This window comes from Chinchilla lanigera, unplaced genomic scaffold, assembly GCF_000276665.1.
Source record: "Chinchilla lanigera isolate Chin_1 unplaced genomic scaffold, ChiLan1.0 scaffold00021, whole genome shotgun sequence".
NCBI classification, from domain to species: domain Eukaryota; kingdom Metazoa; phylum Chordata; class Mammalia; order Rodentia; family Chinchillidae; genus Chinchilla; species Chinchilla lanigera.
Genome location: NW_004955422.1, coordinates 5,834,922 through 5,862,102, shown reverse-complemented (window position 1 = coordinate 5,862,102; position 27,181 = coordinate 5,834,922). Strand labels below are relative to the sequence as shown.

The 27,181-nt window shown below is 36.7% G+C and overlaps 1 protein-coding gene across 2 annotated transcripts in view; it reads right to left on the bottom strand.

The window, feature by feature from the left end:
• The window catches only part of Lrrc4c (leucine rich repeat containing 4C), a 1,216,524-nt gene that overhangs the window by 992,071 nt on the left and 197,272 nt on the right, over positions 1-27,181 (bottom strand). For both annotated transcript variants that reach the window (XR_001234018.1, XM_005384094.2), the window contains exon 2: positions 1,964-2,261. The gene's annotated coding sequence lies outside the window, so the exon portion shown is untranslated. The remainder of the gene's footprint in view (positions 1-1,963; positions 2,262-27,181) is intronic.

The following is a 27,181-nucleotide window of genomic DNA, read 5'->3' as shown; positions in this document are numbered from 1 at the left end:
AATCAAAGCCTGTTAACATGTAGTTAATGAGGAGATCTGTTCACTATCCCTGTCTGTATAGCAGAGTGCAGACATGAATACCTCCAGTAAGATTGCAAGCCTTCCTCTGGGAGTGAAGAAGCAGAGTTGCCCTCTGCAGTTCAGTGAGGAGAGAGATCCTTTTCACCCTTGGCGTCTGCACAGTCAGTATTTTCACACTATCTGAAGAAAGTCAGAGAGTGGGTCATCGAGAAGCAAGTCAAATGGAGAAAGGCCAGGAAGAGAAAAAGTGCAGCAGAGGAAGTTTACAGAAGCCAGACTTTAAAGACTTGCCTTCGAGTAATCCTGGAGAAATCCTGACACCATTTTGAAATTCACTGGGTTGTTTCTGTGTTTCTACGTAAGAAATTGTAGCTGTGTTTAGAGCTGCTACATTTTCCATTGCCTAAAGGACTTGCTGTTTATTTGCCTTGGTACTTTCCGCTCTAGCTGAGACATCACGCACTGTGGTGGTTGCACTTTCTGCCCACAACATTACGGTAGACACTTTGATGGGCAAAACACCAGCTTACTGTAGTCCTTGTAAACTGCTAAATTGGGCTGGTATGCAGACACAGAGCAGCGTGAGGCATCCTGAGGTGAAGCTGAGAGAACATTGCCGTCTCTATGGCCTGTGCCAGGCATGGGCTAGACTCGGTTTTGTCACAAAATAAGCCAGAGTATCTCCCAATTGGACACTGTAAGAGGGATGATTGGAGGGATCCCAAGAAACCAGGTCCAATAAGACAGAAATCCCATCATAAAGGCCTTGAAAAGTGTTTCTGTTTGTTCCAAATTGGTTTTTCATTAACAAACATCAGGAGAACCTTAAGCATTCTCTTTAGGATTACTAAATAGGATGTTCAAAGCACGGTTTACATCCTTGCTGACTTGCATAGACTATCCTTGTCATGTGCCATTTTGTGCATTAGGAGATAGCTATAATAGTAAGAAATATGCTTAATCCGTGCTTACTTTGTGCCTGGAACTTACTGTTCTACATGCTTCCATGTGCAAAGTCACTGATTTTAATAATAAACTTATGAGATCATTACTATTTTTAGTGTCATTGTGTCAATAGGGAAAGCAACAGAATATAAATTAACCCTTGCAAGGGCATAAAAGTGACTAGTAAATAAGGGCATATGCTCAGACCATACTAATTATCTTCCCAGAAGGTAGAGAAATAAAAGCAGGAATTTCTCCAATCCACCTCTACACCATATTCTTTTACTGAGAGGTGTGTAAGAGACAATGCGATCAAAACAATGCAAGCTTTCCAAAGAAGTGTGTATTTTTGAACTGGTTCAGCTCTTCTATCAGTATACACACACACACACACACACACACACACACTTCTATATACCTACATGTATTTTTGACCACATCATTTTAAACATTCACATTTTGGAAATATTACCCCTTTTCACTGAGAGCCACACAATTCGGATTGTTTGATACAGGCAAGATGATTCCTTTTCTCATCTCATTACATTTATCAAATTCAGTAAATAAACACAACTAAGATCCAAATGAACATACTAAACATGCTATTTAAAGGCAATTAAAGTAATTAACTGATGAATCTTCACACCAAAGGAGCTTGGCCTGGCAGAGAGACACATGAAATGCCAGCTTCTCCACAGAGCAGAACCATTTACAAATTAAAACTCTCAAGCTAGGAAAACTGGTCATAACTGAGCGCTTAAGTCAGGCATCCTGAGAGAATGTGGAAGAGACACAGAAAAACCGAAGACAGAGAGCCCAGTTCATACCACGATTAATGCAAGACTTGAGTCCTACACTTTAATCTTAGCAAGGAATGGGACAGGGTTTGAAAAGATCAGAGCTGGAAGCCACAGTTCTACTATACCACAGAAAGGTAAACACCAAATTTGGATATCAACTCCCAACTGTCTCAGGAAAAGACCAATGTTTAACTCACCAGATGACTTAGAAGGCTTCCAAGTTCTGCAGCTCAATGCTATGGCCTCTTCTAGTCTGGGTTTTGGATTTCCAGTTCCTTGTGAAATTGGTATTGAGAACCCAGCTCACCTGCGATTCTTTGTCTCTGTTGGTTTTCTCTTGAAAGTAAATTGGTCCAGGCTGATGTGTGTGGATTCAGGGCACTCGCTGTTGATTACTCAACATTAGATGACTGTGGACACATTATTAATTCTCTGTGAGCCTCAGTATGCTCTTCTTCAAACAGAGATAATGACAGTAAACACTTCATTTGGAATCTGTGGGGATTAAATGAGATAAACTGTGTCAAATGTTTACCATAGCACACAGGCCTCATGAACATTAGAAAATAGTGGCTGCTTTTATAATTTAGGATTTAATTCAAGGGGATGTTTTTGAAGATAGATAGATAGATAGATAGATAGATAGATAGATAGATAGTCATTCCTTAAAGAAACCTAAATTATAAACTTGAGGTCTTTCATGAAAAAGCATCGAGAGTAATGATTCTACAGGCTGGAACCTCACTGTGTATGCAGTGAAGCTTAGCAAACCACTGAATGAGTCTGGGTTTTAGAACAGAGAACTATCTTATAGAAGACAGATTCTGGTGAGAAGAAGACTCCTAATTAGTAACTGTGCAACAAAATGAGAGGGTATGAGAGAAAAACATTCTCAGTTCCCTCACTTTGTAAACCAGTTACTCATTTATTCACCTCTGTGTGATATCTCTTATTCAAAAGATACGTATTGCAAGGCATTGTGCTTTTCACAACGAAGGGATAAGAAAACAATGAGGCCAGTGTCTTGGTTACTTTTCTCGCTGCTGGGACAAAATACCTGACCCCCACAATTAGGGAAGGAAAGGTTTATTTTGCTTACAGTTTGTGGAGGTTTCAGTCCATACTTGGCAGGTTACAAGGCAGACTGGCACATGGCAGAGGGCTGCAGCTTATGGCGGCAGAACACAGCAAAAGCCACAACCACACACCAGGGAGGAATGGGGGAGGAATGGCCTGAAGCACCCTCTTCCTCTCCCTTACATATGCAAACTATCTACCCCAGGGCGGGTGCAGCTCTCAAACCCATATAACTCTAAAAGCTTGTCCCATGGCCGCCTGAGGCTTTGGGGGGACACACAGATTCAAACCATAACAGCCAGCATTAAGAAGTAAGAATTATCTCATCCAAAATGTATTTCCCATGTTTTGACCCCTGGTAGACTTTATAGATGAAATCTGTAGCACAGTGTTTAAGGCAGTCATTTCTGGTAAACACAGGTGTCCAGTGAAGCCATCTACATCCTGTGTTATTCTAACGATGGATGTCCAGCAGGCAGAACAAGACTTGAGTCCAAGACTATGCCATATACAGAGTTTGCAGATTTCAGCTTCTAATCAAGCCTGAAGAGCTGCTGCTTCATTAATTAGTGTGCCATAGCCCTTTGGAGTCCAGTGCCTGCCTTGTTAGATGTCTGTGTGTTGCTCCAAATTACAAGACAGAGTTGTTCTGTACAATTACACAGTGAATCCCTCTAAGACAGTAATTTTGCATGAGTCCTAGTGGTTTTATTTTTCCTGAACTAATCAAGACATTTATGACTATAACTCATAGTATGGAAAGGAAATGAAAAACTTCAACGTATTAAACTAATAAAATTGGAAGAATGTCCTTCAATACTCTTGCTTAGAAAAAGAGCGTTGGGCCTGTGTTCAATTTTCTATCAGCAGGTATGTCCCTCACAGAGCATCCCAATGCTCAAGTCCTCATTCTTGAAAGAGAAGAATCAGACAAAGACAAGCAAGATATAGAAAGCGGACCTTGTCTTGCAGAGGAGGCCATTGTCGCATACAGTTTTTACAAAAAAATTGAAATGGAGAAACATAAACCACCTCAATGTCCTGTCCTCAGATCTAGACACATATCTTTGTCAGAAGTTTGAATTTTATTTTTGTCTTCTAACCTCAGAGAAAATGATTTTCTCTTGCATGAAAACCGACATTTCATCTGTATTCTAAATTACAACCTGTCCTTTCTTTTTGAAAACCTTGATCTATCTTGTACCTTTAAAATCATAGTCTCATATGTCCTAGGCTAAAGGCCTGTCCTTTCAGTCTAATACGATGAAATCCTTCTCATCACAAATGCACACACCCATCTACTTCTAGCCAGTGTCCTATTTTCCTTCAGACCAAACTACTTAAAATAGTTCCCATTTGAAGTCTTCCCTTTTTTTTAACTTGCATTTTCTCTTTTGCTTCTATAAATAATTACATGATTTTTCTTTGCCTCTTTATTTCAAGAAATACAGTGCAAGCATTTTATAATCTGTCCTTACTGTCTTCAAACTGTCTCCACAGTCTCCTGGTTTCATCTCTATGTCTACGCACTGAAGTATGATTCACCCCTGGCTTCCTAACACTTCAATCCAAAGGCAACTATCAATAGTTGAATATTTTACTAACATGTAAAGCATACAGCTTTTTTCTTTCAATATGCTGTTCTCTTCTTTGCTGTATTCCACTCATCCTCTATTTCTTCCTGGTACCACATATTAGATACTTATTTGCTGAGGGTGTTATTTCAACCACTTTACATTGTTAAGGTAATCCTGGAAGATAGGGGATATTGTCATGTTGTGCACATTTAAAAATTAAAAGGGTGGAATCTAAAGAAATAAAATAATATCATCTAGATTATAGAGTAAGCAAAACATATCAGAGTACAGTTTTTTTTGTTGTTGTTGTTGTTTTTTCTGGTACCAGGCATCGAACTCATGACCTTGTGCTTGCCAGGAAGGCGCTGTGCCACTGAGCTAAATCCCAAGCCCCCAGAATACAGTTTTGTCAGAAAGCAGTCTATATTTTCAACTTGTTAACAAGATAATTGTATTTCTAATCATACCAGAGATACAACCAGCATGATTTATTTACCCAAACATTTAACCTATATTCACATTGTACTGTATTGAACTCAGATTTTCCTGAGAACTAATACATTTGAAAGACTTGAAGCACACTTTGTACTATTCCTCAATTTTACTATCTTTTCCCAGAGAAAGCCATCATCCTCTAGATGGTCTCCATTCTTTCAATTCAGATTTTTATCCTGTTGTTTGAATTATACAATCTTCTCTATTTCTCTTTCTTTTAGTTTATAGTAGGCTGGATATGATATATTCATTTTCTTTGCTATTGGTGTTCACTTATGGATTTTTAGTACATATAATTAACGATTGTAGATAACTGATATGTCTAATTTCCTCTCAGATAGCACTGTTGTGTGTATTCACAGTCTTCCTCTTCCTCCAATGTATTCTATTAATATGTCATGTTTTATTTTTAAAATAGTTTGAATTAAGCCACTGATGGGTTAGCAGCATTTATAATCTTTCTATCATCTGTCCATCTATTTATCTATCATCTATCTATCATTATTATCATCTTCATCTATGTATCATCTATGCCCTATCTATTATCTGTCTATCTATCTATCTATCTATCTATCTATCATCATCATCATCATCATCTATCTTAACTAATGCTGTCTTTTGCAAACCATGCTCACTTAAATCTGCACATACATGTTTATCCAAATATTTCTTTACTATCTATTTTTCTTCATTTTCTGGAGAGGTGCTGTTCAACTTTCTCTCATTAGTTTTCATTCTCAAACATTTTCTCATTCTCTAATAATAATTACACCCTACTAAGAGAGCCAACAAGTTGTTCATTATAGTTTATTGAAGGGTATCCTTCCCTGAATTAAAATTTGCCTGCCTACAGAATTCAAGTTTGTTTCATTCACTCCTTAACATTCTATAGTGTTTCTGGCTCAATCACTGCAGTGAGATATCTTTGGCAACAGTAATTTCCTTTCTTTGATTAAGATACTTTATCTTTGATTTTTTTTCAAAATATTTTCTGGGTTCTGGTGTTCCCCTGCAATATAACCAGGTGAATATTGTTTTTAGTTATCCAGTGGTGTATCCAATCATTCTGAAAGTTGATATCATTTTTCCATCCAGCTGAACTGCCAGCTTTTCAATCTTTCATGTCTATGTTCTTGTTCTAAAATTTTATATTCTTTTCCTCACAGCTTCATCATTAAGTTGAACTTATGGTTCATGTAACCACTGCTATAAGTTACAAAGTTTTGTGTTAAAGGCCACAATGTGCATTTCTGAAATATTTATTGGCTGGATCAGTGCATAATGAAATAGGGTCTTGGTTTGTTCCAGGCTGACCTCAAACTTGCTGTGTTGCACAGGGCGGTGTCGAACTCAGTATCCTTTCACCTTGGTCTCCTGGAGTGCTTGGATTACAGGCACGTGCTTCCATACCTTCCTGAAGCTTTATATTTTTGGACCAACATTAAAACTTGCCATCCTCAAGAGAAGGCATAAATCTATTTTAAGTAGATTTGAAGTGAAATAAATGATGGGAAGCAGTTATAAAATGCATGATCTACGTATCATTTCTAGAATGTCTTACAGAATGATGAGATGACCCCAAAGATTGACTGTCAGAATGATAATTAAATTGGGTAGAATATTTTGCCCTACGTGACTATGCAGAAAAGGCACAAGAATATGTGGGCTACTTGACAATTACTTCCCCAACAACTCTATGAGGTAGACTAGGAGTGGCTGAATTTTCTAGATGAGAAAATTGAAGTTCTGTGGAGAGCAATTCAACCAAGTTTACACAACTTGTACCTGGTGAGGCCGACTGGGAACCCCAGCCATCTAACACCAGAACTGTGTTTTTAGTCATTATGGATAAATATCTCCTGCACACAACTCATGCAAAAGGGTCAGACATTAGCGATCTTGCAGATCTGTCGGGAGGATCGTGATTTTCTAAACATGTGGAGGATCTGAATTCAGGAAGAAATCAAATGCTCACAAGTGAATAAAAAATCCAAAACCTCCAGGGGCAGGGCAGTCTAGAAACAACTCCAGAGTGCTCATTGAGCCTTTCTTAGTCCCCCAAAGCAGAGTACTCCATTTCATTTAAAAGTTCATCGAATGAATGCAGATTTGTACATCTAAAAAAATGGCAAAACAGAATTATATTGAAGATTGGGATAATGCAGACTAAACTAAAACAAAATGCATCAACTAGAAATTACACTAGCTTAATTCTAAAATTGATTTACCCTTCTTTTTCCCTTACTAATTTTAGCTATTCTATTTGGGTATGATTTTGATCTATATTTTATTAAGGTCATTTCTCACAAAACCCAAATTACCTAGATGACATAACATTTCTATGTTCTTTTCTAAACTCTACTGTCTTGGGTATAATAATGTAAATAATTCTAGATGATGATTTCATAATCAAGCAAAACTGAGATCATAAATGTGACATTTATTGCACTGAAATTGTCATACTCTACCTCCCCTAAAGACTTAACATTCACTTATTAAAAGCACTCATTCATTTATGCAACAATAATGTATTTCAAAAATTGATTGTAAAGTATGTTAGTTGATTGAAAAAAAAGGGCAAAAAAATAGTTCATATACACAAAAGCTTAAATCTCTTTTCCAGCAATACTTTGAGGTTTCTGGAGTCTATATTGATGCCACTTTTTGTGTGTGGATAATTCACCTAATCTGTTTTCTATGGTAGTTTATATGTGTGCATATTCTGCCTCCCAGGGAAGTATCTTAAATATTCAGGTCACATATTCTGCACCATCAATACAATCTCCTTGAAAGCTGCATGCATGCTCAAGTACTATTGGATATGGAACTTTATAAATATATCAATAATCAGCATCTGAGAGACACCAGGTATCTACTACATGGGTGAAAGAATACATTTATAGAGAATATAAGGCAGAAATAACAAAAGTTAATAAAAGTTTAAAAGAAAACCTTTGTGCCCTTATAATGATTTGAGGGTAAAATTATAGCAGTATATTACAGAAATTACTTTGTCCTTATAAAGTAGGCATTCCCAGATGTTTCTCCCTGAGTGCTTTTTATTAAACAGTAGATGTGTCTGTGTTGTGTGTGTATGTGTGGCTTAAAACTCAAACCTCTCCAACCACATGCTGTGCTTCCTGTGCCCAGAACTTGACACCTACGTGATTGTTGTTCTCTCTGCATATTACCTTGATCATTACATACCTTCATATGTACTCAATACTTCTTCAAAAAGTTATTTAAAAAGTATCCTAGCTACTGTACATTTTTAAAAGCTCTGTCATCCATTTATACTGTCATCAGTGTCCTTCCATTTAGTAGAAAGTGGATGCCTAACATTATCTACCTCCCTATTTGTGATTAACTCTTTTCCCAAATTTATTCTCTATAGAGATGGGCACCACGCTGGTTCTATGTACTGTGTATCTACAGCCTACATAGTACATGTTCAATATATATTTGCTGAATGAGTGAAGGGATTAGTAAATGAATACAATGATGACTTTATCATATCATTTTCAAATCCAGACCCCTCTACTTTTTACTTTCTTGTGACTTGAGCTGCAATCTCCCTGAATGAATGTATAAGAGAGAAGAAATTATCCAAATGGAGGCTTGTTAAAAGTACTGAAGAGAAAATATTTATGAAGAGAAATATTATTAAGAGAAAGATTAGACGTAGAAAACCTAAAGCATATACTCTTACTCACCATGGCACAATTCTATAGGAAATACTGCCTTCCACTGTCAAGAGGATACTTCCACTGAGCAAGGCACTAGGTATCAAGGACAAGTAATGCCAAGGTAGACTTGCAGCCACCAGATTCTTTCTGTCTGATTCTTGGCTTTTACACCATTTGAATTACTTTCAAAATAAGATTTAGAATCTGTGCAAGGCCTTGGAAAATAAGTAATAGAAGCATCACTGAATTCCTTTCATACCTTTCACATTTTTCATTGATACCTTTGTTATCAATGAGTCCTGGACAACGTTCTTTTTCTTTCCCAGTTATCGAACACCACTGCACACTCTCACAGTGACCTTAACACTGTGTGGCCCCAACTACTTTATTTTTGTCATCCTGAGGAATGAACCTAGGGCCTCCTGCTCAGGTTTCATGTTTGTTAGGCAAGTACTGCAATCCTGATCTATCTTCCCAGGTCGTTTTTAGAAATATTGTCATCTGATTTCCACATGGTTCTCTGCTTCACGTACTTGTGGTTTCTTATCGAAGGCCACATTTACTTCATAACACCTCAGTCACATGCTCCAATTCTCCATTTCAGCCCTTCTAGCATTCTTGCTCTTTCTTCTTTCTGTTATACCAGTAGAAAATATTACACATATACCTACTCTTTATGCCACATCTCACTCAAATGTGTGTTGGTAAGCACAGGACTCTGGTTCACTGAAGCCTCAGAGCTGTTCATAAGAATTTGTTAGAGAAAAGAAAGACTGAAATGGTGGTTAGTTGTATACTTAGAAATGGAACTCAAAGCATCACACACACAAACAAAATCATTGCATTTGAAGAGCTTCCCATCCAGTGGGAGGTTAGGGTGTAGTTGCAGCAGCAACTAAAAACATGAGTTTGTAACCACTACTACAGGTGTGTTAGAAGAGAGTAAGTATGTCATGATGAATTTCTGGGATCTTGATTATTGGTATGTAGATTTATTTGGTTATGGCTAATTGGAGTTCCATATGCCTCATAGATCTACATTCTAAGATGTGTCCAAATAATTCTTCTTTGCATCTAACTGAAATTACATATAATTCTTATTACATATGTGTTGTGATTTTATCAAACTATTGAAATAGTTTATTCTTTGTTCCCCAGATATTCAGGCCTTGACAATTTCCTACAAAATACAAGTAAATGAAGAGAGATATGAAAGAAAGAAGAACAGTTTAGTAAATGTCAAAAGGTTTTTAACTTGCTCAAACATAGAGACAAGAAAAAAAACAAATAAACAAAATGTAACACAATCCCTTCTTAAATTGGTGATGTAAGATGCTATCAATCAACACATTCACACATAAGATGCAATACATGTAAACTAGTGAACAGAACACACATAGAACAATACACGTAAACTAGTGAACAAAGAAAATGCATGTAAACTAGTGACAAGATGAACTTGTCAGTACAAAAAGTAGGAGTTAGGAACATATATTTATCATATATTAGCTGATGTCCTCAGCAAATTATGTAAACTACCTTTTGTATCAATGGGTGCATTAGTCAAATGAAGACAAAGATAGATTTCACATCATCATACTTCAGAAATTATAAAATTAGGGGCTAGGGATTTAACTCAGCTGCAAAGTACCTGCTTGGCAAATGTGAGGTAGTGAGTTCGATTCCTGGTAGTGGTAAAAAAAAAAAAAAACACAGAAATTATAAGATTAGAACACTTGAGTAAGATGTTTATCACAGTACTTAAGCACAGGTGAGCTATTAGTAGATTATTATAATTATTACTGAGATATTATCTGCTTTGGATACAGATTTCAGGAAAACAAAATGAAAGATAACTTTTAAAATAGTGAAGTCTGAATAAAAAATGAGTCCAGGAATAAAGGGCAATGAGGTAGAGAGCTCAGCTCCTATCCTGCAGCCATTCTCCCCCGTGCATTCCTAGCAGAACCTACAATTGGTGTGGCAATATTCCCAGGCTGCAGTTCTTGTGGTCTCTTATAGGCAAAAGTGGCCATGGAATTATGTTCCAGTCCATGGAACAGATTATCTGGATGAAATTTCTCAGAAAACACTTTGAAACAATGGAGACTTGCTCAGCTTGTATGCTACTTTTTCCTCTCTCCCTTCATCTATCTTCTTCCTGAAATACAGGGCAGGTCTGTACAGTCTTTTTTTCTCTTTGGTTCTGGGAATTAAACTCATGACCTTGCACTTGCCAGGCAGGTGCTGTGGCACTGAGCTATATCCCTGGCTCCTATGGCCTGTTCAAATATGGGGCAACATCAAGAAGGGGATCCTGAACTAAGGATGTCAGACAAGAAAGATGAAAAGTGCTGGTCTCTATCAGTCCAGCAGGAACTACCACCTCCTGAGACCTCTTTAAGAAGGATGCAGCCACTTATTTACTTCTTCAATCTCTGTCTCTTAGAGCTAAACAGATTTTTAACCACTAAACTATATATATATATATATATATATATATATAAAATGAAAAAATCTAAAATATTCAATGGAACTTGTATATCACCAGCATGTGAACTTCCCAATATTCACATGAAAAAAGACCTATGAAAACAGGGACAACTTTCATGAATTAGAAGAAAGCCAAATATATATAAATTCTATTAGAATCAATGAAAGCTAACCTAAGGTTTCTTAATTAAAAGCAAGCACGTAATATTTTAATTGGTGCATTATTGAAGAAATAAATTAATCTGTACAAGATTATTTCTTATACTGACTTTTGTGCAAAGAAAAATGTGAACATGTTCAGAATGACTGTAGAACTGTTTATATGCCAAAGGTAAGCGCACATTGTTTTCTAAGTGAAGGATCTGATTTAGAAATACATATTAAAAAATATAGAAAAACAGAGTTTGCATAAATCTTGCATTCTTCCAAAATGAATCTTTCAGTCTGTCTGTTCAGTAAAGTTAAATAGCAAAAAGTTTAAAAATAAAGCTTTCTAGTGCCTCAAATAAAGGCACAAGTTTGGTAAATAAAAGAACTGGTGTGCTTTCAGGTTTAAGGATAAAGTGGCAACAGTCATGAAAATCGAAGTTGTTGTTGTGTAAGGGGGCCACCTACGTACTCCTACATCCCAAGATGAAACCAAATTATTCGTGGTAGAAACCAGATGGTTTCTTACCATCACTATGGCGTTTTCTTACATGCTAATACACACTTAAATAGAAGTCATAGAGATTAGTCCATAAAACACTGGAGAAAATGTTTTTGGCCTAGATTATTTTGAGAGCAGGAGTTACTATTACTCATCTTGACCATGGAAACCAATTTTATTTGATTCCTGTGTATCAGTTTAATCACTTATTGTTAGCTCAGAGTGAAATTGAGAAATTAGTGTCCCAGAATGGAATACTAAAATAAGAGACAGAGGATTGTCAACTATGAATTCAAATGATGTTTTGTAAGTTAAGAAGGGGGAGAGTTTTGCAAGGGAAAGGAGCTTTCTCTTAAGTATGGAAAGCAAAGGAACTCAGAAGAGAAAAACTGACAGAGACAGGGCAGCCTTAATTTCCATGTCAGCAATAATATCTGCCTTACAAGACTATTTACTTGGTAACTGGATGACAGTCCTTAAACTAGTTACCGTAGCAACTGCCTCATGATATATGCCACTCCATGACACGGAACATCTTGGAAAAAAAACAAAAACACCATCAATGTCTCAGAGGAACATTACTATTTTGAGTAAAGCTTGCGTTGTGAAGGAAAAGTGTGAGCCCTGCTCCACTGTGATATTTTTTCCTATTATCTCTACATTCTAGTGGAGTGTGAACAGTGGCTTTCAATATATTTTCACTCCTATTTATCACTTCACTGTCTTTGTTAGTGTTAATTACCCAAAGATTAGCTTTCAGTTAAAGCTGCAAGAAAACTTTCCACAAATAATATTTACGTCCCTTCACAATTTAATCTAAAAAAATCTCTTCAAGTAATATCAATTCTAGGCTACTAATTTCAAAATGGTATATCACAGATCACTAGAACTAATCATTTCATGGTTTGTTAAAAATATCAGTTCTGTGCCTCGGATTTAGCTCAGTGGCACAGCACCTGTCTGGCATGTATGAAGTCCTGAATTTGATTCCACGTTACCCCTGCCCCATCAGTTATTTTGTGTCAAATTAACTGAGTTAGCATAGTTGTAATGAAATCTGAAAATTTACATTCTTAACAAGTTCCTTTGGTAACTTAAACTATTGATGCATTCCTATCAGTTTTAATTTTCCTATCTTTGCTTCTTTGCTAACACATTTATTTTGCCTTGAATATTCATCTACTCCAAGTGTAAAAATACTAATGGTCAGTCTTGGTTTAGAAGGACTTTCCTTGGAATAAAAATCTATTGTCCACTAACACATAGTAAACTCCACTATTTTTCTATTTCCCTCAGTTTCCTTATTTTTTACTTGGACTTAAATAGGGATATTAAATATCTTACTGTACATACTAAGTCTGAAATCTCCCCCTTAATGTTTTATATATCCAGAGATGAGGTTTTGGAGAATGTTTCCATCATTAGCTCAGGGACTCAGTGTGCTAGGGAGTGATGTGGCTTGGTACTAAGAGGCCATTCCCTAGGGTGGGATTTGAAAGGATGCGTCTCCCTCCTTGGCTCCTCCTGTCTCTCTTCTCCCAGGCTGCCATGATGTAAGCAGTTTTCCTCTACAGCTGGCCCTACCACCATGCCTTTCCTGTGTTTCAGCCTGTAGACCAGGGACTGAAACTTCTGAATTTGTAAGCCAAAATAAACCTCTTTTCCTTTAAGGTGCTGGTGTTAGGTATTTTGTCTTATTGGTGAGAAAAATGACTAAGACATGAGGAAATAATTCCTCATCTGCATTCTTGATGAATTTTGTGCAGCTTTTTTATTATATTTCAGCTATTATATTATCAGACTGGATGTATGACATTTATTTTCCTTTTTAGTCTTTTCTGAGAATGGAAACAATATGCAGTCATATCTGTGTTCAAATCCCTAGATATGAAGTTGTCAAGGAATATTTGCTTATTTAATTGATCCATGTCTAGTTACAACTAAAGTCACTTTAATTATAAAAAACATAGATAAGAGTATCAAATGCTAATTTATTCTATCTTCAGAAAGAACTCTAAGTGGGAAAGCTCCTAATAATATTGCCCTATTATAGGTGAAGCAACCGAGCCTTGGAGAGATCAAGCCACCAGACTGAGGTAGATAAACAATGAACTTGAGGTGAGCATTTAAAAATTGAACTCAAATAGGAACTGAAGTGTTGTCCACTAAGCATAGTACCTCCTTTACTACAGCAAAGTAAAGATGAGTTAAGACTTGCCTTCTGTCTTTTGGATATGAGTTAGACTACTGACATGAAACAAAATTTTCTTAACATAAAGGTGCAGCTGGAACAAATCTAATTAATGTTCAGAACTTTCCATGAGTCTTTATAATCAAGATACAAAATTTGCAGTATTAGCAACAAGAAAATATAAAAGCATAGAACTCCTGTTAGAAGGAGAAAGTGGGTAAATCAGTTGATCACATACATCTGAGAACAGCATAGGTGAAATTCTGAGATCACATCTTAAAAATTAAAGAAAATAAATCAAAACCAAAACTTGCACTGGGTAGTAAAAACAAGCAAACAAAATGATAGTACTCAAATGTTCACATGCATTAAGGTATCATCTTACCCAAATCCTGTCTCACCTATAGTTTACTTCTGTGTGTGTAAAAGTGGATTCCTGGATGCACGATCCCATGGATTGCTCGCTGAGATCAAACTTACTCCCCCAAATTATATTTATTTAAGCTTAAGGATACCACTAATCCTTCTTTTGATGAACATTCTCTACAACATTTCTCTATTTCTTTTAGCACTAAAGCCAAAATATTACTAATTCTCTACAAGGTTTTGTCTCTACTTTCCATCTCTCTCACTGTATCTTGTCCTCATTCCAATCCACCCCCAGTGAGTATGTTTCGGGTCCATAGCTTTTGAACTAGAGATCTTTCTTTTGGAATCTATCTTCCCAGGTAGACTGGGGCTTTTTCTCCTCAAATATCATCTTCTTATTGAGGCATTCTATTTTAAATGGTATATACATATGCCATGTTATTTATGGTTTATTTTTATATTAATTAATATGCTTGATGTAGCATATTGCTTTCTGGCTTTCTATTTTAGTTTACTAATACACGTGTGTAGTAAATAATGTTTACGTTTCTTGTGCAGAGTAGGTGCATGTACATAACACGTTCCAACTCTTTTTTTAATCCCCTACCTCCCTCCCTGTTCCTTCTAAAACAGCACATTCTTGCTCTGATATCAGAAACTCAGAGTAAAATCTAAAAAATAATTAAAATGTAACGAACAAAATAAAAGAGAGATAATAGAATGCAGGGAGATAGATTATTCTCAGATGGGAAGGAGCTCAGGAGATATTCTTTACTTTTATTTTCATTCTTCCTTCTAGAATATTTTGTTTCATTAGTATATTCAGCACCTAGGACAGAGCCTTACATATATTGAGTCCTCAGTATGCACTGTTTTTTTTTTTTTTTTTTTTTTTTTTTTTTTGGTTTTTCTCCGGTACCGGGAACCGAACTCACGACCTTGCGCTTGCCAGGCAGGCGCTTTTGCCGCTGAGCTAAATACCCAGCCCATCAGTATGCACTGTTTGAGTATCTGAAACATTATTAATCTATTTATCTTTTCATTTATTCATCTAGGCAATTGTTCATTGGTAGCCTCTAGGCACAGTTGTAGTTGCTGGAATCCTCTTCATAATTTCTAAAACCCCAGAGCCTAACACAATTCCTCCCATTATGGCCATTTGTAATGTTTTGTTTGTATTATGAAAAATGAGTACTCTTATAAGTTATAAAGGTCAGGTCCATTTTCACAAAAATCAAATGTCAAGTCTTAGACTATGAACGTTGGCCCCCGCTTCAAAACTACACCCTTGAAATCCATCTTGCATTGGCACAAACAGAAAAGAAAAATGGAAAACTTTAGCTTTTTTGTATATCATGAGATTTGCAGGCTATTAGGCTAAATTAGCTCTGGTTGCCTGAAGGATGTCTGAGGTAACAGCAGCTATCCCCAAGCATTACTGCATCTAATTCGTGATGTCATGCTTTGGGGAAAATATAGAGAAATCAGAGAAATGCAGAGAGCCTCTATCATAATGATAAAATGCAGGAATACTCCAGACTGTGAGAAAGATCAATTGAATTAGAAAGAAAGAGCCTGAAAAATCACAGATTACAGAGGCAGTTTTCTGGTTTTTTTCTTTCTGTAAATATTAAAGGGTTACAACTAAGAGAAGGAAGTTCTTTTCTTAATTATGCAATGGAATACTGTTTTTAAAAGTATTCTGCATTTATGTACATGAGAATCTGCACTGGTTAAAAGTATCTCTTCAATTCTAGGGAAAAGAAGCATTAAAAGGCAACATAGATTTCCCCAAGCTACTGTTTTCCTTAAGTGGCTTCCTAATTGATTCTAGTAGAGGTCATGAAAGACCTATGTGAGGAAGATCTCTTTGCTGAGGAATTGGAATGTACAGCTCTCTGCCTCCACTGAAGAGAGAGTGTAAGGAATTAGCAAGGTCCGCATGGTGTGACTGCTGCAAGAGAGTACTTTAATAAATAAAACAATGTGCATGTCTTTGATACACTCCAGAAATAAAAGATACCTTTATCTTTGTGTACTGGAATTGCAATTCTCCAAAATGTGTGCCCTGAGACCTAAAGTCTCTTCCATGATGACTAAAGGAGAAGCTGAGGCAACCACCACATTGCTATTGAAAGACAGGAACCAGAATTCATGGCGCTAGGTCTTGTTCTAGGTTCCATAGCTACCTTGCTTTTCAAACTATAGAAAGTTATCAGTTTCTGTGTGATTCATTTCCTCAAACCGTTTACACCAAGTACCAGTGTTGAACGCTGTTTACTTTTAAGACCTGGAGGGCCGTAATCCATTCTCCCCACAGTAAAGCATTTTTCAAATGCTGATTTAACTATAGTTGTTTTCTGCAGCTATCCTGGAGAGACAATTATTTTCCCAGGACCCATGAGTTTCTGATTTTCAAACCTTCTGGGAGATATTCTTAAAATGTCCACAAGTTCTTTAGAATCGTGAAAATTCCAACAAGACCTGTTAAATGTGACCAAGCAAAGTTCTGAGTGTTGGAAATGTGGATAAAGCAAACTGAGTTCAAGTCATGAGCACTTGAAAAGTAGGATATGTATATGATATTGTAGAAAGAAATCAAGAAAGGTCTAACATACAGGAATTTCAAACAAGTAAAAGTGGAGTCAGGAATTTGAAGGCCAACCAAAAATAATAGCAGAGTCAGAAGTTATGAGGGGTAGGAAATAAAATTTGAAGAGCTCTGGAAGGCTCAGAGAAATTTTGCCAATACTTCTGCTCCCTTGCTAAACAATGATGTTAGTTATGATTTCCATGATAAATCCATAGGTGTCATCTTTAACAATGCTCCAGTGGGTTTGATTGCAAATTTTATCTTCTATTCTTCTTTCCTCTCATTTTACCCTTTTGGATCAGTCTAGCTTTCCAAAATCTATCTTTGCAAAGGAGAAAATGGCTTCTTTGTGCTATAATCTGCTCATTGTAGCCCAGCCAGCAAGAAAATGAGTTCCTTCACTGGCAGTAAAAATTCCCACAGTTTTCTTATAAACATCCTTTGCACACATTTTTTTTTTTTTTTTGGCTCTGCGAAAGTCAACGTCTACATTTGACTAATAAGGAATGAGATGTCTGTGACATCATATTATTTCTTTGCACACTTTCTAGTGATTTGAAGAGGCCCCAACATAATCATTTCCCCCTTACAGAACTATGGTGAGAAGTCACTCTCATTAGATGTAGTTTTTTACCTTTTATTGAAAGTCATCTTACTGAAGATCATGGCACTTTTAGGTTGCTACACTAGCAGAATAAAAATAAGGTCACAACTTTGATTTTCCAGTTTTGATTTTTTTCCCTTAGCCATACCTATAACCTTCAATATTGAATTATTATCTCTTGAGTATAGCACTTTTAGGCCAAGTACATTTTTTCATGTACTTTCTAATATACTGTAGTTTTCTCTATCTGTCTTTTCCTCTGCGATTTTTTTTGTGATGTAATCATATCCATTTATTTTGCACTAATGCAATGGGTCAGCGGAGTCATTTTTAGAGGAAATTTATAGGATTGTGAGAAATGTATGACACCTAGAAAATGCAGAAACTAAGAAGTGTTCAATACTTCATCTCTACATTTTTTGATCAAGGGTAGACTGAGCAAAGTAATAAGAGAGACCAATTTGCTACCACCACATAAATAATGTGATTTGTTGATTATACATGAACTGTTAGTGACACTTATCCTGCAAGCTCTATATTTTTATTGCCTCATTCTTGATTTAAAATTCACATTAGGAATCAGCAATTTATTATTAGTACCATTGGATGGATGCAGTATTGGGATAAATCTCCAATTGGGATAAATTGCCTGACAGTTACAATGATGGGAGCAAGTAGTTCCTTATATATCATGTGCTGTTCCATATATCATAATAGTTATTTATAAAATAATAATGCATTATATTTACTTACTGCCATTTTTCATTGTATACAGAGCTCACTATATTGCTTTCTCTCAGCCAAACAGAATGGAAGGCAGCTATGTGCTCTCTCCGCTAGACCATCCACACTCAGCCAAACAGAATGAATTCAGTGACAATGAATTCTTGTGAAAGAGCAAAATACACCTAGCTCCTTCAAAATTAAAAACCATCCTGTCAAAATTAAGGGCCACTAGGAAGCCTCCAAAGTGCCTACTTCCAGCGAAGACCCTCTTGTAATTTTACAGTTATCCATTAGCTCATAATACAGTTCCTCTCTAATATCTTGATAAGGAGACACATATACAACTGCTCACTGAAAGTGGAGGAAACAAAAACATAGCCTTCTTTACAATTATTAAACCTTTTTACTCTTTTAAAGTTTCCATAATCATCTTGTTTAAGCTAAAACAGGTAACGTATTAGAAGAGAAAAGTGGAAATGGTCAAGATGTTCACATTTCATTACGTTCAAGTTGAAGAATAAAACCATAGACATAATTGTTATCTGTGGCACAAACTCTGACTCTAACTATTCTCTCCTCCCTACATATTAAGAAGCCCAATTTTTAGCAAGATAAATGTCTTGCCCAAGTACAGGATATTACTCCATGGTTCCTCACAGTTATATGACTAAATACTAATGCATGTGACTTCTATAAATTATTCTTAATAGGGAGGGGAAACGTGTGTTTCTGAACTTTTTTTTCTCAGTCCTGCTGGCTGGAAAGTGGATATGATGTCTGGAGCTTTGGCCTTCATTTTGTCACAAGGATGACAAGCACAGTCAGAGGATGATAGAGCAGTCCTCTGGAAGAAAATAGGGTCTGACAGCTGCTTCACCAGGACTGCAGCCCTGAACTTTGTGCCCTTAAACTTTGGTGAGTCACACATAAAATGTCAGCTTATTAACATGAGAAGTAGGCATTAATATTACTAGTTTACAGAAGAGAATTTAAAGCTCCAGGGATTTTATGTGATTAAACTAAAGAAGGGAACCCATGGTTTAGAGTCACAAGGCAACTCTAGCAAACAGTGGTGCTTATAAATGTGTCCCTTTACTGAGCTAAAGCAGGTCCTACTTAATTATGCTCACTCAGTTTATTACTAGGGTAGGAAAAGGTTGAATAATTCACTGTTAAGGCCAAATTGGGCATTTTGGAGAGTTGAGTGGCCGTTTTTTGTGTGTCAGCCTCTTTTTTTTATTTTCAAAAAAATTCTATTACATAGGAAAGGAAGAAATAAAATAAACAACGTAAGAGGAAAAGGAAAAGCAGGAAATAAGGCAAAGAAGACAGGAAGGAAAGAAAAGGGGGAGAAAAAAGACAAAGGAGGAAAAAGAGCCAACAATTCTTAACAATTTAGATGCGTGCATATCAACTACCCGGAAATAGATTTGGAATACAAACAAATAGACCAAGACGCAGAGTCCTTTATGCTAGAAGTATCAGTGGTAGGGTCCCATGTCATTGGTGGAGGGGACATCTTTCGGGACCATTAACAGGGGACGGAGTTTCAGATGAAGTCAGAGAAAGTAGAACCAAGGAAGGATACAGCCAACTCAGAGGCTGATGCAGCAACTGAGGCTGAACAGGGAAGGTTTCCAATACCGTTATGGAGCCAAGGAGCAGTGGAAGAGAATGAAGATAGCAATTTTTCATGTGCAAGAAAATAGCAGAAGGAAAGGTCCTGGTACCGCCCGCATTACCCACTTTTCTTCCTGGTTTGGGTTTGGCATTTTTAAACTGGAATATTATATCATTGGTGTAGGATTCTTTATTTTGCTTCCCCAGATTTGACAGCTGCATTTTGACTGCAGAGCAATACCTCATGGAACTTGTGACTACAGAGATCCACTGTGGGAAGGAGGCTGGTCTGAGCTGGCTTGTGGTAGGCACTGGGAGAAACACAGTGAAGAGATATCACCCACAGCTGGATATTATGGCTCAAGCCTGTAACCTCAGTACTCAAGAGGCTGAGGCAAGTGGACTGCTGTGATTTCAAGGTCAGCCTGCGCTACATATTGAGACCTTGTCTCAGAAAAAAAAAAAAGAAAAAAAGAAAGAACGATCACTGTCAGGGGGTACAGGGTTTCTGTCCATCAACCATAATACTTAACATTGTTGAACACCTTAAAGATCCCAGGAAGTTTGCCTACGTGCAAAGTTTGCCTACATATTATCTCTTACTTCCCACAGCGCTCCATGTAAGAACGCGCAGTATTTCAATGAATTGATTCCAGAGTCACATTGCCTGGTTTACATGTTAATCTGTGCATTGCACTAATTCTGAGGGGAGGCCATTTATCTTTCCTATGCCTTAGTTTCTTTCTCTATAAAATACAGATCAATTAATATCCACCTAAGTCACTGAACCTGTCGGTTAATATATGCAAAACTTATACAGTATTGCTGGCTGTTGTCTTATCTGTGTTTGCTATTACTCTTGTCCTTGTTATCTTTTTCTCCATTTCTCTGAGAAAACAGAGAAAGCTGAAAAGGTTTAATGAATTCATAAGTGGCAAACTCAGTATAGTTTGCATGTTCTTTATTTGCAGTACTTGGGAGCAGAACTGTTTTAGATTTTGGAAACTTTCCAATTTTGGAATATTTGTATACACATTGCTAGTTTAGCATCATTAATGCCAAGTTCTGAAATCTGATGTGTTCCAAAAAGTGTCAGATTTTGGCACCTTTTTGATATTCTTTAGAGGGGATGCACAACCTATATTAAAACCACAGACTGCTACCTCTGCAGTTGGGCATCTTTTCAGGATCCCCTTTCATGCCCCATTCTAACAGTGATGTTAATTATCAGAATGTGAAACTATAACTTTGTAGAATGTTTGCTCTCAAAACGTCCCATCCTTTCAAAAATTCCACTTGCTTCAAGTTGGGGGATATTTTCCCACCCTACAGGATGAAGGATCCTGCCCCTACTTCCTTCCCATTATAGGGTTACCTATAGCTGAAGTGCAGGACTCAGACAGCTCCAAGAGACTGCATTATTAAAGGGCTCTCTGATGTGAACCTGAGTTATTAGTGGCTTCATGACAACCACAATATGAGCAAAATTAGGTTTCATCTCTGGAAAGACAAGCTCTTCACTGGAGAGGATTAGAAGCTGTTCCTCTGTATTAGCACCCATCCCTTCCGCCCTTCGACTCCTCTGCTGCACACCACCTCTTTGTCCAAATTAGAACTGTCAAGACCACAGCAACGTGATTGCAAAGTTAATGTAGTTTGAGGGGACTGCTAGTAAACTTCTTCCTTTTCCTCTTGCTTTTCACTTCTCAATGTCTGCTTAAGAACAAACACAAAGTCAACTCCAATGCTCTTTATAGCTCAGGTCCAATAAAAAGACATTAAAATTCCAATAAGCAATAATGTCTTTTTACTGCAGTTTAGTACTGAAAAAGTAAGTGGTTCTAAGACCGCTGTGGCTCTTAGTACTTAAATGGCCAAATTATCTTAATTGTCTCAGAAGTGGCACTAAAGTTGGAAAAAGCAAAGAGTGCATATGAGAGAAGGAGGGAAAAGTGCCATCATTATGCTCAATTTTTAGAAAAGAACATTTGTTTGCATTGCAGTCGACAGCCAACCACTTTCTAGTAAATCAAAACTCAAAGAGGTGCGGGTGGTAAAGTTATGCGGCATGTGCTACCCATGATTGAGTTGTAGTAAATTTAACTCTGTTGTGCAGAAAGCTGCTGAGCAGAATTATGAGTCCATTTGATTCCAATTTAATCAACTTGGAGCTCCAAGCTGGCCCTTTTTCTGGCTGAGAGGCATTGAAGTGAAATACATGAGCCATATTTTTTCTGTTTGGCAAAGAACTCTCTGGAATTTTGCTGCCCAATTCAGAATCAAAAACTGTCTGAGAGTACTGGGGAGGTGGGAAGGTAGCAAACACTTATTTAAGCAGGATATAAACAACTGAAAAGAACTTCTCACCTAAAAGCACAAGGAAGGATGGTTGGGGCAGAAATAGTCTACAAGAGAGTAGATGTAAATGTTTCTTTTACTGCATAGGTTTATCATCTGTCCTAAGTAAATCTTTTCATGTGGGTGACTTCACAAACAAAACCACTTTTGCCTTAACTTCCTTACTACTATCCACTGCAGGCATTTTCCTTCCTTATTGCACACTAGGGAAAATATGGTTTATTCCACCAGTAGCTGTGCTTTTTCTCTCTATTTCTTTCGACCTGGCTGTAACAGGAATTTACTCACAGTTTTCACACAAATGGTTCCTGAGACTCACCATCCATCCCCTTTTGCAATGGCTGATGATTACTGCATAGGCATTAGTCCACTTGACCTGCAAATAACTAGGCAGAACTGATTCAACCTTCCTTCTTTGCCTATACTCTGTACTTGGTTTCCAGAACGGTCTTTTCTATTGAAGATTCTAATGCCACAGTTGTGACTCTTTTCCACTAGGGTCCATCCTATTGTCTCAATTTGTATTTAATGGGATATCAGGTATCCACCCACAGATCTCCTCTCTTTTTGTCTTATACTGATTCCTTCCAATGTCGTGACTTTAAATCCCTCCATATGCCAAGGGACAGATTTGTCACTTCAGTCTCAGTCTGTCCTGAACTCCAAGTTGTTATTCAAGAATTACCATGAAAACTCTAAGAAGTATTTTAAAATTAAAACTTCCCAAAGACATATATTATATCTAACATCATTAAAGCCAAAATGCAGCCTTCTCTATCTCATTAACTGGCATTTCCATCCAAGCAGGCCAAAAACTTGTTTTAACCTCTGCTTCCTTTCTCACACCCAGTGCCCAGTTCATTGACAAATACTATTGATTTACCATTTGAAATATATGCTAAGTCTGCCCTCTCTTCAGTATTTCTGCCTTCTCTGCCCCAGCCAGAGAGTTTGTTTTTCCTTCCTGGATTCATGCAAGAATTTTCTTAGCATTCTCCTACATTTTTCCTAGATATTATCATTTGACACATCGGTGTCAGAGCAGTTCTTCTAGAATTCAACTCCAATCAGTTCGTGACCACATTCAAAGTTAAATGCAGGTAACTGCATAACTTCCAGCTTCCAGTCTATCTTTAACTGCCTGGCTCCTACTAGTTTAGCAGCTCACTAATGAGATCCACACCGAGTTTCTATCTGATCATGAAACTTCTTTAGCACGTTCTCACTTCTGGAACATACCTGTTGCTCCTTCTGCATAAAATATTCCATTTTCAGACCATGCTTTCATGCACTTCCATTAGATTTCACTTTAATCACTTCTTTATCCAAAAAAAAGCTTTTTGTCTTGAAAAGCAGTAACCCTGCCTTCTTCACCATGAGCCCTTTTACCTGCTTTATTTTTATTCATGACATTTATCAAATGGCATAGTTTGTATTTATTTGTCCCCATCTTCCCCAATGAAATTTAAATATAATGTGGACTGTTTTGTTGTTCATGCTTGGATCTTGAGTTCAAAGAATAGGGCCTGGCACATGAAATATGTTTAATAACTTCTGGAATTAACCAGATAGTTACAGCAAAATAGAATGTAGTTAAAGTGTCCTATATTTTGTTAAGAAGAAACACTCAAAAGACACTAAGAATGACAAGGTTGTGGAGCTTATTGCCTTTGGAAATGTCTGATAACTGGGAGGCAGTCTCAGCAGAGAGGTGGGTCATACTGAACTGCCTTTTGACACTACGATGTGTCACTTTACAAAGGTCATGCAGATTTGAAATAAAATTTTCTTGACATAGAAGAAAGTGAATCCTGGTAAAATAATTAGTTAATATTGATTTAGAAAAAAATCCAATAGTTCAGGCTTTCTGAGCTACAGGGACAGGGAGCCACAAATCACTGGCTTGTGATGAGTTGGCATCTTTTTTAGCTTGCATGAATACCACCGATAGCTTGTGTGAATCCATAGGGCACATCCTGCTTGTGTCTAGCTGGATAACCCAGTCCTAATAATGTTTCTGCATAACTGTTAACATTAAACCACCTTAAATTAATATCTCCATTAAATTAAACTTGACATAGTTCAAAATGCAAGCCAATGTATTTTCAATTCCACAATCACTCATCACTCTTCTTTTATTAATTCTTGAGACAGAAGTTTAAATGTATTAACTTTGTAATACTTACAGTGGAACAAATTCTTTTAAACATTCTAGATTATTTCCTGTATTATCTTGATGAACATTTACAGTTTTCCTTAATTGTAGTTTTTACAGGAAATAGTTGAAAAAATTGCTAGTTTTTATACATCCTTAATATGCCTATCCATCTTGATTCACACTTTGGCCTCAATCAAAATGAAAAGAACAAAATAGAAAAAAAAAAAAACCCTTAAGATTATTTAGTGCCTATTTCACAAAACCATTTTATTACCCTTGTGGTCAGAAAATTAATGTATTGTTACCTTAGTGTTAAAAATCTCTTAAAGGACTATTGCCGTGCCACTATTTAGGAGGTTTCATTTTAAGACAGGCAGACAATACAGTCAAGATACAAAGGAAGCATGTCTCAACACAAATTTTCTTCTAAATCTTGTCACCAATGTCAAAGGCTTTTTTGTACAGCTCCCTGCTGCATGGACCGCCTGAGATCCTGATTATTTTACGTTTCTTTCTCCTACAGGTTACCATTCTTCTCACCCACCCTACTTGCGTTGTGCTAATAAGCCTCTTTTATAAAGTATGACCATTAACATTAAAAGATGTGTCCTGTTTCTCCTTACTGATCGCTTGTTTCTCCCTTGTACCATTCCAATCCATTTAACACTCACAGCCTAGCACAAGTATTTTTGGAAACAATATCCTCCATAATATACGGCCAAATGTGCATGATCGCGTTTTGTAGGGAGCAATTAAGGATTGTGAAACAGCCTGAAATAATTTGGAGCCAACCTACCAGAATTGACTGACAAAAATGAGTATTAATTATCATGCCCTGCCTCCCTACTACAGCTGAGTTTAAAATTTCATGGCCTTAATATTTCCAAAATAATACAAAAATGAACACAATCTTGTGGCCTTTCCATATGATGACAAAAGGCTGAGCATTTAAACAAACACTGTAATTGTGTGTTGTTATGCTATTTAGCTAACATTTGTCACAAGAATAAGAAAAATATAAGAGAAAAGAAGCATTTTATTTTAGGGTATCATGTGATAAATGTGATCTGTATATTGCAACATTTAAAAATGCTTAGGATAAATGAAAAAGCTATAAATATTATCTAGGTGTATGCAGGTCATGTGCTTATCTGGAAAAAGACTACAGGTGAGGACAATCTTTATTTTTAAGGCCTTGAGGATCTCAAACATAAATTGCACCAGGTGGAGTTAACTAGGCAAAGGAGATTTTATTCAAGACATCTTGATAGGGGAGGGAAGCTGAACTCAACTCTCCTTATACAGACGAAAGAAAGACAAAATAATTTTTAAACACTAGCGTAATTTGGTAGAACCCAACTAGAGGACGTTGGGAGCAGATTAGTTCATGTGATTAGATTACATATTTTTGCAAGTTGGTGCTCATCAATATTATTCTCATACTCTTGTAGATCATCTGTGAGATGAGTGCTCTATATTTCTTGTTTTTAATTTTTATCTTTGCCTTTTAAAGAATTTATTTACTTTTTATTAGTACATGTTTGCATCACATAATGATCACACTCATTGTAGGGAACATTTACCTGTACATAATATCTTAATTATTTTTCCCATTTCTCTTCCCTCTGTTTCAGAGAGATGGGAAACAAGTGTTGGGATGTGGGGGCAGGAAAGGCAATGGGAAGGATTCTTTTTTAAATGAGAGAAAATTGAAGGAACAAAATGGAAATGGAGCTTTGTAAATGTTGCTTTATATTTCTTGATGATTAGATTACAAGCACATGGTTCTCAGGTTCTTGGACATAAACTCTTGTACTATAAAAATGATAAGAAACTGGGAGAATATGTACATCACCAGAGGGCAAAGAAAGAATTTGTAATTGCAAGGTTTCCAAAGTAAATGCTGTAAGAAACCAGAGTCACGAGGATACCTCTTTATAGTTTGATTAAAAGACTATTATGGTTTGTGTCTAGATATTCCCCAAAGCCTCACTGAATAATGGGGGCAGGGTTTTCAGATGTGGTTAAATCTAGAGTTTGTGATTCATTCCTGGTCCAATGCTGGGATTAAGGGTGTAAGTGCTATACCCGCCCTAGGGTGGGTAGCCTGCATGTAATACAAGGACAGAAAGAGGCTGTTCCCCCTCTCTCTCCCTTGTTGCTTTACTAGAATCTGCCCACCATGAATTGTTCTCCTCTATGATGGTCCTCTGTCAACCCACCCTGCCTCAGAGCCAGTCTATTATGGACCAAAACTCAACAAACCGTGAGCCCAATAAACCATTCTTCTTTTAACTTTGGGTGTTGGGTACTTTGTCTCAGCAATAAGAAAGGTAACTAAGACAAAGACCATTAAGACTTTCTTGGTCAAGGTTTATGACAATATTGCTATTCTTTTTTTGTCATAATAATTAAAATATAAGAATAACAAAAATAACTACATTATATACATTCTAAGCTCAGCAAAAAGTTATTTTGAGCAAAACAGTGAATATTCCAATGTGTTTGGCTACTTTTTGAAGAACCTTACAAAACTAGAAGGTGGCAGCATCCCTTCTGTAGGCCAGTTTTGCAGATACAAACAGTACAAATCTGAAGATTTTTATCTCTGCACTTTAAGTTTTCCAATTTCTCCAAAAGTAAAACATCAGTTTGTTATGTATTTCAAAGGGACAGTATGATCATTACAATGAAAAACAAAAGAAATTACAGAAATTTCTTAGCGAGTATTTTCACGTTCTGTGTCTTTCCTACTATCAATTCAATGTTTGGCAAGCTCTTTCCAGTATAAGTGTGTAAACTTGTTCTTCTGAACAATA